The sequence below is a fragment of the Ahaetulla prasina genome, chromosome 2 (genome assembly GCF_028640845.1).
Source record: "Ahaetulla prasina isolate Xishuangbanna chromosome 2, ASM2864084v1, whole genome shotgun sequence".
Classification (NCBI taxonomy): Eukaryota; Metazoa; Chordata; class Lepidosauria; order Squamata; family Colubridae; genus Ahaetulla; species Ahaetulla prasina.
The window spans coordinates 36,908,565-36,924,699 of NC_080540.1; the positions used below are offsets into that span (position 1 = coordinate 36,908,565).

Below are 16,135 nucleotides of genomic sequence, written 5' to 3' on the forward strand. Positions count from 1 at the left end.
ACGCATTTTACATGCCTGCTAAAGATCCAAATCTTAACCCAAATTCTTACTAATGATTGTACTTTATGTTTTGCGTTCTATTTTTCCTTTCACTTTTTAAATCAATTGTGTCATTTTACAGTAACAAGTCCTATCCTTTTATGTCCTTTGACATAATGACGATAATTGAGCTTGGAATTACAGTTTGTTTTTTTTGTTTACATTTATACCCCGCCCTTCTCCGAAGACTCAGGGCGGCTTACAGTGTATAAGGCAATAGTCTCATTCTATTTGTATATTTTGATGGTCCTTAAAAAAGGTCATCATGTGATGCGACTGATTTTACGACCTTTTTGCAGTGACTGTTCAGCTAACCCAATGGGTGATTTTTTGCCGAGAAGAGGAAGTAAATGCTAGTTTTCAGCAGAAAAAAAAAAATCATAAATCATGACCAGGGACTTCACAAGGAGCCATAAATGTGGGCTGGTGCCCAAAATGCAATCATCTGACTTCATCACATTTCATACCCACTTCAAATCTTTTTTGGGTTCTGTTGTAATTTTGAATGGTTGTTAAGCGACCAGTCTTAAATTGAGGATTACCTGTATACTATTTTGTTTAGACTTAATTTGTGATTTTTAAAATTTTTAACAATTGTAAATCACTTTAAGATTTGTAATCCTACTTAAATGTTATTTTGGGAAGGGATATATTTATGGGTTAAATGGTCCTGTAAATCCATTTATGTGTATGGAGTCTCACCCTCTCTTGAAGCACAGGTGGTCCTCGATTTACAACAGTTCATTTAGTGACAGTTCAAAATTACATCAGCAGTGAAAAAAGTGACTTATTGCTGTTTTTCACATTTGCAACTGCGGCCGCATCCCCACAGTCATGTGATCAACATTCAGATACTTGGCAAATGGTTCATATTTATGACAGTTGCATTGTCTTAGGAGGGGGGATTTAGTGGAGGGATTGTCTTTAGACATAATAGCATTCTTCCTATTGGTCAAGGTCAGGCCGATCCTGCATCTGGAGAAGGAATTGTCGGAGTGCTGTCTCAAGATGGGATGGATGATGATTGGAGCATGTGATCGACTGAAGAGTGAGGGGATGGTTTTGGGGGTTTTGATTTACTGAGAGAAAACCCAGACCTCTCAGATTCAGGTTTTCCCAGATGTGCCAGTTTACCTAGTCTAGTAAATAGAACTTTGAAAAATACTTGCTTCAGAGTTTTTACTTGGAGTTGGGGTTTTTCTGGAATGCTGACAGAAAATCAAAGAGTCCAGGAAAGAGAGGAGGCGACGGAAAGAATGGAGGAAAAGATAGAACAGACAAATCACTAAATAAAACAAAAGGATGAAAAAAACTTGAGAAATATAAAAATGGAATTGTAATTGGATAATCTGGAATGTGTTTTTGAAAGGAAGATAGGACTATGGGTTGATACTCTGAAGATATGGCAGCTTAAGAGATTATAGATAGGAGAAATATTTAGATAGAATAATGAAGATATAGATGTTGACAGAGACAAAGATCCAAGAGAGGAGTATGGGAGGAAAGCTAAAAAACGAAAAAGAATTGAAGTATTCAATTCTTATGAGGTAAGAAAGTATGAGGCAAGGGATGATGGATAGAATAGAGCTATTTTTTTTCCTTCCCCCCCTCCCTTTCTTATTTTTTCTAATATAATCATGGTCTGATTAAAAACTAGAAATAGAGGTAGAAATAAGAATATACTCCTTTTTGTGAAGGACTATGTATTAACATAAATTTGTGTTTTAACATTAAGATTAGTAAGAGTGACCTGACTAGAAGCCAGCATAGACATAGAAATAAGAATTAGGGGAAATATTAGCAGTTATAATTTCTATATAAATCAAAAATAAGTAATTAGATGGAAAATTGAGAGGTTGAAAGATGATATTACTTTGTATGTTCAAGATCATTGACATTAGAATGGAACACTGAAATATTGAATAACTACTTTAAAATAATCAAGTACATTAATATTAGGATTATATAAGTTTTATTAATATGATAATTGACTGTTGTTATTTGTATTAATACAAACCGTACCGAGAGGCCAAACTGTTCATGTATTGATGTTGATATAGGTTTAAAAATAAAAGCCCAATAAACCTTGAAAAAAAATTGTAGTAGGGGAAGATAGTCCACAGTTTATCCAAAACATGAGCACTAAAAGTGAACAATGTAAAACTAAACAGTGTAGAAAAGTACAAAACTAAAGACACATGAAACTCTGAGTCATAAAGCGGTCTTTAGCAGTTATTTCGAAACCTTGAGGAAGGGCTAAGTAATAAACACTAAGAGCTATCTGATTAGAAAATGGAGATTAATATTTAGAGGTTAAAATTTAGAGCTAAAAGGTTTGGGAGATAAAAACAGCTGTTTCAATTTATACTGCTTAAAATGTTTATGAGCCTTGGTACAGACACACCAGTATGATGGTCATGATGCATACATACATATATAATGCCATCCCAAGCCTAAATAAATATGCAGGGCTGTGAAGCCTACGATGCTATCAAGCAGGGGTGAAATGCTCCTAGTTCGGACTGGATCGCCCAATCCGGTACCAATGGAGGCGGGTAGTTTGGAGAACCGGTAGCAAAAATCCCTGCCCCCTTGCCACCGCCCAGCTGAGCTGCGTGATTGTCAGAGGTTTGTGTTTTTTTTTACTTTTAAAAGCATTTTTTCTTTGGCTGAAAAAATGCTTTTAAAAGTAAAAAAAAAAGCCTCTGATGATTTTGCCGCTCAGCTGGGATCGTCAGAACCCTTTAAAAGCATTTTTTTACAACCTCTTCAGCCGAAGAGGTTGTAGAAAAAATGCTTTTAAAGGGTTCAGGTGATCAGCTGGGATCGTCAAAACCCTTTCAAAACTTTTAAAAGGCTCCTCTGGCGGTCCCAGCTGAGTTGCCTGATCATCAGAGGCTTTTAAAAGCATTTTTTTACAACCTCTTCAGCCAAAGAGGTTGTAGAAAAAATGCTTTTAAAAGTAAAAAAAAAAGCCTCTGATGATTTTGCCGCTCAGCTGGGATCGTCAGAACCCTTTAAAAGCATTTTTTTACAACCTCTTCAGCCGAAGAGGTTGTAGAAAAAATGCTTTTAAAGGGTTCAGGTGATCAGCTGGGATCGTCAAAACCCTTTCAAAACTTTTAAAAGGCTCCTCTGGCGGTCCCAGCTGAGTTGCCTGATCATCAGAGGCTTTTAAAAGCATTTTTTTACAACCTCTTCAGCCAAAGAGGTTGTAGAAAAAATGCTTTTAAAAGTAAAAAAAAAAAAGTTGGCCATGCCCAACCAGTCACATTACTCCCCCCCATCAAGCCATGCCCACAGAACCGGTAGTAACAAATTTTACATTTCAGCCCTGTTACCAAGATGCTGAATCTAATACAGAATTAACTACATGGTGCATGGATGTAAATAGTGCTCTATCTGGGCCAGAAATAGAGTCTGTCAGAATCTACTGAGTTCTATTTACTCCTCCACAGATTTTTGCAGTGTCGTACAGGTAGTCTTCGAGTTACAACCATTCATTTAGTGACCAAAGTTACAATGGCACTGAGAAAAAGTGACTTATGGCTGTTTTTCACACATGTATCTGTTGCAGCATCCCCACAGACATGTGATCAAAATTCAGATGCTTGGCAACTGATTCATGTTTATGATGGTTGCAGGGTCCCTGGGTCATGTGGTCACCTTTTGTGACCTTCTGACAAGTCAATGGGGAAGCCAGATTCACTTAACAACTGTGTCACTAACTTATCAACTGCAGTGATTCACTTAACAACTGTGGCAAGTAAGACCGTAAAATGGGGCAAAACTCACTTCACAAAATATCTCACTTAACAAGAGAAATTTTGGGCTCAATTGTGGTTGCAAGTCAATAATTATCTGTTCTTAATAGCAAGGTTCTCATCTAAAAGTAGCCAATACAGGTAGCAATGGCTTGTATGGCCAGGACAACCATGCAGGAATTGAAGTCTAAATGATCATCTCTGTAAAATGGGTGGAAGAGGAAGATGTGTTACAGTTTTGACCTGTTTGGTGGCACATGGGCACTCTATTTGCCAAAGGGCATGTCATATATCTGCCTTCAAGAACAGCAAAAGGAAGGGCACTGAGCCAAAGTAAAAGCCTTGTGGCTTGGGATTTCCAATTGTTGGAAATTAGAAGGGAGGAGATAATATACTGAAGTCTTTCTGAACTGAAGAAGTTTGAAATACTGCTCAGATCTAACTGGCTCTATTTCCATTATCCTTGGTTTACTTACAAATTTTGCTTGATCATATTCCATAGCCAATAGGATGGGCAAAGGAAAACCCAAGACTGAGATCCTACGTCATACAGTTCTTTTACTATTTTTTTTTAATTTGAATTTATATCCCGCCCTTCTCCGAAGACTCAGGGCGGTTTACATTGTGTTAAGCAATAGTCTCATCCATTTGTATATTATTTACAAAGTCAACTTTTATTGCCCCCAACAATCTGGGTCCTCATTTTACCTACCTTATAAAGGATGGAAGGCTGAGTCAACCTTGGGCCTGGTGGGACTTGAACTTGCAGTAATTGCAAGCAGCTGTGTTAATAACAGACTGCATTAGTCTGTTGAGCCACCTGAGGCCTTTTACTATACGTGAAGATTATTATCCTGCAAAGTTGGGAACGCCAATAGCTCTCTTGAGCTACAATATGTTTGAGCTCTATTTGCCAGACAGCTTCCTGTGGGGGAAGGTGCTGTAAGAAAAGCCACTATAAATGGCCTTTATAGCGGGTGTAGAAATGTGAGTGTTTCTATGCAAGCAAAAAAAATAATAATCCTCCAATAAATGAATAAGATTTGAATTATGCAAGGTATTAATGATAACGTGAAATGTTTATAAGAACTCCACATTACAACATTTATTCTAGAATTCTTCTCCTTGGTTTAGTGATGGTATTTTATCCCCAGATCAAATACCCTGACCTTATTTTATGCTTTCCACTTTCTGTAGTGTTATATTTGTGACATTATGTAAATAGAATATTTTTTGTCATTGAAACTTTTTAAAAAGACTTCTGCTCCCACTCTATATCCTTTGTAGCGTCAGTTAAAACCCCAGTTAGTGGATTGGTGGATAAACAGTTTCAGTCTCTTCCCCACTGTCAACTTGTCTGTCTCTCACTGTGTGTGTGTGTGTCTTACACACACCTTCCTACCACAGCTACCACCATCACCACCACCACCACCGCTGCTGTCTTTTCTATCTCCTTTTCTCTATCTCCCTCTGTCTTTGGCCACTGAAATGTAGGTCAAATTGCATCACTATAAAATGCAACAGCCAGAAAGGTGTTTGAAAAATGCTGACATCCTTAGCCTGGGGTGCATGCCACTGTCTTTTGTTTACATTGTGCATAGCGATGTGACATTGTACCTGTAAATGAACAAGTCTCTTTTTTAAGGTTAGTTCTGTGGCACCAAAATTACTAACACTGAAATTATATTTTCCTTTTGTTTGTTTGTTTGTTTGGGGTTTTTTTGGGGGGGGGGTGTTAGTAAATTAATATTGAACAGATAAATATAAACGCTTCATAATAGAGAAGCATTAGGGAACTGTTAAGAAATATTTATGAATAAATGAAAAGCCCCATTTTCTGTGTTTTGTTTTAACAATAGACTTTTGTAGATTTGTAAAATCCATGTGCTTTGTAAACATTAGCTCCTCCTGTTGGTTGTGTGCAGATGTATTTTACATTTTATTCAACTTATGCTTTTGACAGTCTATTCTTGAGATGTGAAATAGTGATCTTTTCTTGTGTACGCCTTTATTTTTAATAGCCAGTTTTCTTATGTCTTTTATGAAACCTTTTCACATTATTAACTCTAATAATTTCTGAACTGAAAAAAATGAGCTTGACAATTTATCTAATTAAGCAAAATTTAGTTAATAAATCCAAATTTTAACTTCAGTTTTTCTGAACGCAGTTTGTTATGGAACTTAAAAATTTTCTAAAATACAGATAAAGTTAAATATTAAATTATATAAGCATTCAATTACTTTTGGAAATTTAATAAATTAAGGAATTTTTTTAATGAAATCACTGCATAATATTCCTATGTGCATTTTTTGCAGTTTGGATATTTATATTCAGATAATTTAATTAAGAAGCCAAACTACAATGTGGGCATACAAATTATGGAATTAATATTTCTGTCCATGTTTTAATGTTATCTGGAAGTTAAAAGAAAATTTATATTGATGGAGACGAATCTGTTACTGACAATAATGTGTTTGTTAAAAAATGTTTTTTCCCATAGGCTTAAGTACCAGGTTGTTAGTGGAACCTGATTTGATGAATTTGTGACAGATGATTAGGTCGGCTTTTGAATTTTGCATTTGTTATATTTTTGGAATCTGGTTATTATTTTTTATCTTTTTTTAATTGTGAACCACCAAGAGTTATTTGCTTAGCAGAATAGCTGTATACATTTCCTAAATAAATAAACTGTCATTGACTGTTAGGACAGAAGTAAGAAGCTTGGATATCTGTGTTTACAAATACAAAGAGAAAAAAATATCAGATGGAGAAATCAAATAGTGAGCGATTGCTCAGAATCTATGCTTTGCTCTACAGGTGGCTCATTTCTAAAACATCGAGATTGTTACTGATATCAAGCTATTAGTTTTACATTGCTTTTACTGTACGTTGAGCTGGTAGGTTTTTCAAGATCTGTCCGCTTTGTTGAAAAGCAACAAGCTGGTATGGTGGCACAGATTGTGCCCCTTTTGGACATGCATGTGACATCATAAGGTACAAAGCTTGCATTGTGATGTCCTTTTCATCATTCTGACCCCCTCTTGCCTGTCCCCCCCAGATGCTGCTGTGTTGGGAGTTTGCTGACATTCTGTTATCGATGCCAAGAAATAAAAATATGAACTTGGGCAAGATTTGTTAGTAGTAGTATTTTATCAGCAGAGGCTCAAGAATATTTATTATTATTATTATTATTATTATTATTATTATTATTATTATTATTATTATTATTATTATTATCATCATCATCATCATCATCATCATCATCATCATCATCATCATCTTTAACAATATCCTGAAGTACATTCCGTTCTCTCTGCATATGATTTGAATCCAGCTTTCATGTAATTTAAACTTACTTTGCAAATAAAAAAGCTTTATGATGGTTAAGTTTAAGCAGTCAGGTTCTAATAAGATGGAGATTTATTAGTATTGTATAACCTGCATTATTTTGCTAAGGGCAAAATCTTATTACTGTAATAGTGATTTGATTATGTATTCCATTGCAGATTTAATCAGCTGTAAAAAGGAAACTTCCACAATCCAGGCAGATGATGATCAATTGATATATCAACCTGATTTTTACCAGATTTTAAGGTATTGTGACCCCACTAATCAATGCATTCACTCATACACATGCACATGTTAGAAAACATGCTAATATTGAGAGAAAGTAGACTTTGGATCGTGTTCTTATTACATCTTTTGTCCAATGATAGAACAGTGATCTGCTACTAATAAATGAAGAGCACTGGGGATAATGATATTTGTTGCATAAGAAAAATGTTTTCCTGTAAGGGAAAATTATATCCTCCTCTCCTCTTTTTTTAAAGAAGACAGAGTTGCATATATTATTCAAAGAAAAGGGGAGATTGAGCACATTAAACAGGAATGGATCACTCCCTTACGACAGGAATAAACTGCTGTTTTATCTTACTGTTCAAAGAAAAGTTTGTAAACATTTTTGCAAACATTATTCTGCGAATATTTTAAATTAGTAAACCAGGAATGCATGTGTTGCGAACATTTGAATTAATAAACCAGGGATGCATGCATAAACTGAGGCCATATAGGGCCACGTGCAACTCCCAAATCATTCTGTATAGCCCCCTGGTGTCTTCTAAAAATTAGCTAATTAATGTCATGAAGTCTCATCATCTTGAAACAAGAACTTTATTAACCTTATTTTGAGACTTATATAGTATATTTTTATTTTACCCTATAAGCCTTAAGATGAATACACTTTTCTAGAAAGTCCGAAATCCAAGTAAAAACATAGTAAACATTTGCTATTTTTAGGTGGGAGAGTTGGTATGTGTTTATATCTAAATGCAGTGTAAGTATTCTTTGAGTTATGACTATTCATTCAGTGACTATTCAAAGTTGCAACATTGCAGAATGTGGGTCCTCATAGTTCTGGCCATCACAACCTGCTCACGGTCATGTCGCAGAGTCCCTGTCACAAGTCCTTTTTTGAAAAAAGCCATGCCCAATTGGATTAACCCAGACTCCAGAAAGAGAAAGAGAGAGAGAGAGAGAGAGAGACAAAAGCACTGGATTCAGGACAGATGGTTTCTTTATAACTCCTGTGAGGATTGGAGTTCTAGGGTGAGGGGTGTAAAAACAAACATACCAAAGTGATATATGTGGCCTTCCTATATTCTTTTCTATTGCTATCACTATTCTATTACTATGACAATTGCTATTACTCTATATTCTCTTGAATTATTATTACTCTGAAGTTTGTATTACATGCTTCTAGCTGGACGCCCATGCTTCGCTATGAAACTATGTGATGGGGCTTGATAAACTGACACTTAAAGCTTGAAAATTAATGAGTAGTTAAAAAAGTGTCTGTATTATTTCATTAGAGACGGTAAACTAAGTTTCTGTTACAGATGAAGACATTATTGTAAGTGTAACAACAATAAAATAGATGGGTTTAAGCCCTTTAATCCCAGCAGCAACCATGGCTGTTTGGGGTTATTAGATGTATACGTATTTACAGCCTGTCTACTGACTTGGGGATGAGTTTGACGATACCTGTGTGCAGTTTACCTTACTTGTGTTTTCCTGATCGCATCCGTAAATCTTTTTCTGCGTTTTTTGCCTCTTTTCCCTTTAACTGGTGTTACAGTAGAAGGAACAGATTCATCTGAACTGAGGAGGAAAAGAAGGGGGGAAAAATACTGCCTCTGCCTACCAGCATCCAACGGTATTCATATGGCTAGTGTCCTGTCAGTATGTGAGAGTTGAGGCTAGGGGTGAAATGCTCCCAGTTAAGACTGGATTGGCCAATCCAGTAGCAATGGCGGCAGGTGGTTCGGAGAACTGGTAGCAAAAATCCCTGCCCCCCACCCCACCCATGCCCACCCAATTGCCTGGTCGCCCGCTTGCAGCTTCTTTCCGGCTCACTCACTTTTCCTGCCCGAATGGTAGGAATGGGTTGTAAAAAATGCTTTTAAAAGATAAAAAAAGGCTCTGACGATCACAGCTGAGCTGCGCAATCGTCAGAGCCTTTTTTTTTACTTTTAAAAGCATTTTTTACAACCTATTTGGATGAATAGGTTGTTAAAAAATGCTATTAAAAGTAAAAGAAAGATTGCGCGCCACAGCTGATCATCCCCCGCGTGCTGTTCTACTTACCCCATGCCTCCTTTTGGCGTGCACTGTGCGCACGCGCGCACCTCACATTTGGTGTGTGGTGTGCACTGTGGATGCACGTGCACAGTGCATGTTTGGTGCACAACATGCATGCTCAGCCAGCGAACTGGTAGTAAACTGGTTCAGATTTCACCACTGATTGAGGGGTGTTTGGAGAGTGAAACAATATTTGCTGTGTGAGCAAGGAGACAGGAAGGAGCCTGGCCGTGGCTTAGCTTAAGTGTTCTGTATTAAAGCTGCTTCCTGCTGTGAAAGTAAAACTGAAAGTGAAACCCCTCTCCTCTTCTTGTGTTTTGCATTTGGAACAAATTTCTTTTCAGGTGGGGTGGGGGAGTAGAACTCCTTAGCATCAGAGCGTGTTAATCATAATATAGGAAATACTAATGCTCTAATGGTCATTTCAAAAAATCCTTTCTTAGTGAGCACCTAGAAGCCAAGAGGAACATACGTGGGAAATTTCAAGTTTATAGGCTTTACGGTTGTGGAGTTTCCATGATTACAGCATGAGTGGTTTTTGCGTTTATATATATAGATTATTAGTCAATATATTCTATTAATATTACCTATTACTATAGTTCCTACCGGTATTACTCTAGTACAATTACCTATATACTAAGCTTTATACTATTACTACTATGCATTAACATTTATTTCTTCAGCCTGCTCTGTTAAGTCCCCTCTCTCTGATATTTCTTCTGTTTCCCTTAATGGCCAGCATGTTGAGTTCTTGCATCTTTCTTTGCATTGTACTTTATCTTGCTGGGCCTCTACACTTATTCTCCTCTCTTTTTGACTGTCCACTGCTTCTGAAGTAAAAACACCTTCTTTTATTCAAATGTTTTACTCTGTTTCCTGGTGGCTTAAGATACTTAAGACATATCTGTTCTTCTCCTGTCTTCCCATACACCCATGTCAAAGTTGCAGCTTTGTTAACAACTTTTGTGATTTCCATTGTTCCCTACTGGCTTCCTACAAGCAAAGTCAATGGGGAAGCCGGCAGGAAATCAGACATCATAGTCATGTGAGGTCCTCCCTTAACAATTCATGGAGTCCTTGCCTAATGACAGCAATCTGGATTGCTGGAATTTGCCATTGCTAACAACACGATCATATGATATTCATGTTTAACAACCATGTCACAGAGCAACAGCAATTCCAGCCCCAATTGCCATAACAAGCTAAGGGCTACAATAACGGTATAGGAAATAAATAAAGCAGTCAGCTCAATGAACGTCATTTCTACGATAATCTAAATTATTTGTTGAGTGCTGCAACTGAAAAGTCTGATTCTTCCAGCTTCTTTGTGAAAAAAGAAAAGGATCCTTTTTAACTTTGTGAAATCAGATTCTGCATGTAGTTCAAGGGAAAGTCAATTCCAGAGAGAAGGAGCTAAATGAGAAGAGGGCATATGAAATATGAGGTAGCCACTCTGCCATATGAAAAAAACGAAATGACCCATCGGCTACATTGAAAGTTGCAAGTAAGTGATATCTTTTGGACTAACTCTAGACCCAGTGCTTTCAGGATGTAGGTTGTCAGCATTTGAGAGGATCTAATTTTGGTGATATTATAATGCTATTCTCTGTGCAGCAGAGGCATAATCTGGAGGGAATTATTTTCTATCCAAAGCAATGCAGGACATTCTCAGATTGCTTATAGACAGTACAGATCATCTCCAACATTCATCTCCATAGCAAGTGTGTCTTTTTGTGATTAAATGTAATGTTGCTGGAAACATGTAATTCTGGTACTTACAATGTACAAATCAATTAAGGTTTCAGTAGCATCTTTTGATAGCATTGCTGTTTCTCCTTTTAAAAAAAAGGGCTTTTTGTAGTTTATCCTGTTACAATTCCAGGACCAGATTCTGAGGAGTTGCTCAGCTAAAATAAAACCTCTTGCTCTCTCGTCTCAGAAATGATTGGTTGGGCAAATACTTAAAAGGATTCATAGCTGTGCTTTCTCTCCCTGAAATTAAGCTATTACTGAAGCTTGCATACCTTCTGTGTTTAATACTCTTGTGATGAATAAACTGCATAATAAAATCTGAACCAGATATATTTAGTCTGAAATCTTATACCTTGTCTTTCAGTCATTCAGTCAAATGATTAAGTGCAACATACATACTTAGCGCGCTGTTCCCTTTTAGGGGAACCAGTGATATGCTGAGTACAGAAAAGGAATGAGATGCAATAAGAAAAGAAATTAAATGAATCATACGCGCAGAAAAATGAAATACAGTTCAAACTAGTTTAACCATATATACCCACAGATGCATGAGTAGTTGATCAGAGCCATGATGAATGGGTGCAAGTCAATATCTGTGAGGCCATATCTTGATAACCATGGCATTTGGAAGATTATGAACTTGAAATGTGAGAAGAACATATGAAAAAGAATAAGAATAAAAAAAGAAACCAAATTGATGAAAGAATTAACATGTTGTGTGCTTATGAAAACTAAAATAAAGGAAAAGGATGTGATTGATTTGAATAAAGTTGGAATCATATTGGAGTGAAATTGGTAAGTAGAGGCATGAAAATATAATTTATTTATGAAAAAAGATTATAATTTTTTTGTGAAAAAGTATAACTTAGTGGCATCCAGATTGTTGTATGTCAATAATGATTCCTAAATTGGTGGTAGCTGCATGTTTCCTTTCATTAAATTACGATAATAAAAAGATCAGAAATTTGGGGAAGCAATTTAATTTTATTAAACATTACAATTAAAAAAGATTAAAATAATGCAAACTAAGAAAAGGAAAGTAAAAAGGAAGTGCAGAAAATAAGAAACAAAAAGAAAAGGAAAATAATGCAGTAAAGAAAATGAAAAATATTTAAAGAAATTATCTCCCCCCTTCATCACAAGTATGAACAATTTTAGTAACTTATCACCTTCTCATAAAATACAACAAATGATCTCTTCTCCCCATATTCCATTTCTTATCTGTAAACATGCCTTAAAGCCTCATTGTTCAGTTCTGGTCAGCAAAATCCATTAAGAGTTACCAGAGATAACAATATACCTATTTTAACTTTGATCAAATAAACCAGCTTGATGTTCCTTCCTTTTATTTTTAATAATTTTGAATTTTAATCCCTTCATATAATGTCCTATAATTTCTTTTGACTCCTTTAGTCCCTCCTTTAGGCACAACATTGTTCAGATCTTTAACAAGTTCTTCTTTAACCCCCAATAGGTAAGTTATCCACGTCACTCTTGTTAACATGAAAAGATTTGTTACTTGTGCATCTCTTTTAATTATGAAGACATCAGTTGGTTTCATTTGTACATTCAGTGTACCATCTTTTTCCACATCGTTATTATAGCCGGTCCTTTTAAAATCCACTTTCAGATCAGTCTCCACATTATCCAGTAAAATTTGTTACTTTTTTGTTAGAGTCATTTCTCTAGAGTCATCTACAACATACAGTGTTATAAGAGGCAACTTTTGTTTTCTAAGAAGGAAACAAAAAGACCAGGACAATCCCACATCAGCAGCCCATAATCAAGTAGGATTAACATCAGGCAAACAGTTAAACATAATACACTAATCAAGGAACTATTGAAGAGAAAACCATACCCCTATTAATACCAGCTACTGTATATAAACAGTGAAACCCATACTCAATATCACTGATGATGTTATCTAGTTGGGTAACGAAACAGCTACAAGCAATCAATTAAGCTCGGAGAGCACCAATGACTCCACAGTTCAACTCTGAACCTGTCAGGTGTTCAAAACCCAAGAAAGAAAACCCCCAACTTCATTGAGACAGAGAAGAGGTACTTTTACTGAGTTTGAAATGATAGTAGCGAAAGTAAGGCAAGATCTGATTCAAAATGTGTGAAAGTTACAGATTGAAAGTTTCCTCAAACCCTTCCCCCCGGGACCAGCACTGAGGGTCCAATCAAAGTCCAGTATGATATTGTATGAAGCTCATCTTCAGTTATTTCACCATCTGGAGTCCTAGGATGGTTGGCCTTGGCAGGGTGTAAACAACTCCACTCAGCAGTGCAATAATTCTTAAGAGCATACCAGTTCACATGGGACTTCATCTCACCAGCTCACTTCCCCAACCCAAATATCATGCCCCCCCTCCCCATTACTATGGCAGCCGATAGCAAGCATGCAGCAAATTTGAACCCCATACCGGAGATCCGGCTGACTGAGCCATATATATTCTCTTCTATTAGAATAATTTTTTAATAGAAAGGATTGAGAGTGGACATAAGAATAGGGAAGCTATTAGGAAAAGAGTGAAAACTGTATGGAATGTATGCTAGTGGAACGTATGAAAAAATATGTTGGGTGGAATTATGAAATGAACAGCTCTAGGACAGGAAATTGATTATTATTGTACAGATGCTAGAAAAGTGACCATGAGAAAGTCACAACGTAGAATGTATACTGAGAAAGGGATAATTGCAAAAAATATACTGAAGGAGGTAAGGAATTGTTAATATGAAAAGAGGCAAAGAAAATGCAGAGGTGTTGGAATGTGTTGGTAGATGAAAGGATAGAAAGAGATGAAGAGATGCAATGAATGAAATAGCTTTAGATATATTTTCCTTTTCTTAACTCATCTTAATTTTTGTCTTACTATTCTTCCTTTTCTGCTCTTTATATAATATATTGAGTGTGATGAGTACAGTATTTCTCCCTCTGTGTGTGTGCGTACGTGAGTGTATGCGTGAAGAAAAGTATCTTTAGAAATTGTGACTCAGAAGACTATCCTCAAAACTGGTTTTTCCTGTATCATAATAAATTTGTGATAAATTCCCAAGAATTGAGCAGAAACTATATTAAATTAAATTAAAAACCTAGTGTTGGGTGTACATTTTCATACAAGGTAAATTTTACCATTCTTGCATTTTACTGAATACATTATTTTACTGATTTCATATTATTTCTCTAAGATTATTAGCAGCCTTTGTTATTATTCAAGTGCAGTGCATAAATAATATTTTAAAGTAATAGAAGGTTTTTATAATGACTCAACTACCTCTTTCGTTGGGCAGTTGACTAAGCAAATTGGAGAAAAATGGACATCTCTGTCCACTTACAGGAGTGGGTTATGGTTTTTATAGGTCTCTGTTTGTTTCATTATATATAGCTAAAGCCCTTTCTTATTTGTTCCATTACATCTCATGCAGATGTTTAGGGATGAGAGTTTGTAGCATCATACAAATTTTGTCACTGTCCCTCCTTATCCCTCACTTTCCAGACACCTATTCTTTACAGTACAGTGTTGAAAATGATAGTACCAATTATTCACATGTAATAATAATAACAGAGTTGGAAGGGACCTTGGAGGTCTAGTCCAACCCCCTGCCCAGGCAGGAAACCCTACACAATTTCAGACAAATGGTTATCCAATATTTTCTTAAAAATTTCCAGTGTTGGAGCATTTACAGCTTCTGCAGGCAAGTTGTTCCACTGATTAATTGTTCTAACTGTCAGGAAATTTCTCCTTAATTCTAAGTTGCTTCTCTCCTTGATTAGTTTCCATCCATTGCTTCTTGTTCTACCCTCAGGTGCTTTGGAGAATAGTTTGACTCCCTCTTCTTTGTGGCAACCCCTGAGATATTGTAACACTGCTATCATGTCTCCCCTAGTCCTTCTTTTCATTAAACTAGGCATAAACTAGGCATGTAATTAACACAGCACAGCCAGAAATTATTATTGGGCCTGAGTATAAGGCGAAACAAAAATATGGGCCCCTATTTGTATCAGGGATAGAAGATTTTAGAGGGCAAAATGTATGCCTTAAGCCTTACAGATGCATAATTCATCTGAAAACCTCTCTGTCTTGTCTACTGTTAGAGTGTAGTCCTTAGCATTTAATATGAGCCCTAGGGGTGATCTTGCATCCAAGAGAAATTTTAAATTCCTGATTTAACAGATAAATACCAGTAATATAGATGTTTTTTTAATATTTTCAGTAACATTTAAAATAAGAGAAGGTAATTTTATACAGTTTTATTTGACAGCTGAAATGAAATCTTTGACATAATGAAATGACATATTTTCTGTAATGATTAACTTTTTTATTTTATTCTGGAGAGTAAATTACTCATTGTATTTCAGGTAAGCAAAAAGGGTTAAATCAGACAAAGGGTAAAATAAATAGTGATCATTTCAGCAAATCTCTTACTACAGAGTGTATCTTGACTAGCTGTTAAAATCAGGTTAGATAAGATCAAACAAATCTTTCTGGAATCTGCTCAATTAAATTTTCAATAATAAAGATTCTTATGTAATTGTGTGGGAAAGAAAATAGTGCTTTTTGTCCCTGTGTGTGTTTGCTTCTTTGTTTTAATATTGTTTTTCTATCAAATATGATAGAAATGTAGATTTAAAGTTAAAATTGAATATGCATACAGTTCTGGCCATCTGAAGATGGAATAAATTTAAAAACAGAAGTACATTTTTAAATTTTTAACTGGGGTTTTATTATTTTAGGGTTCATAATTTTAAATTTTAAATTTTTAAATGTTGGCCATTTTTTCTAATATGCTCGGTTTTAAATTGTTGTTTTAATTGTGTATTTTTGTGTTTTTTATCTTTTGGCTGTACACCGCCCTGAGTCCTTCGGGAGAAGGGCAGTATAAAAAATTTAATAAATAAATAAATAAATAAACATCAGGCACTGTTTTGATCTGT

At 35.8% G+C, this 16,135-nt stretch overlaps 1 protein-coding gene across 3 annotated transcripts in view; it reads left to right on the plus strand.

The window, feature by feature from the left end:
• The window catches only part of ATXN7 (ataxin 7), a 113,460-nt gene that overhangs the window by 14,927 nt on the left and 82,398 nt on the right, over positions 1 to 16,135 (plus strand). For 2 of the 3 annotated variants that reach the window (XM_058174144.1, XM_058174146.1), the window contains exon 2: positions 7,311 to 7,398. The exons of the other annotated variant lie outside the window; for it this stretch is intronic. The gene's annotated coding sequence lies outside the window, so the exon portion shown is untranslated. The remainder of the gene's footprint in view (positions 1 to 7,310; positions 7,399 to 16,135) is intronic. 3 annotated transcript variants of the gene reach the window in all.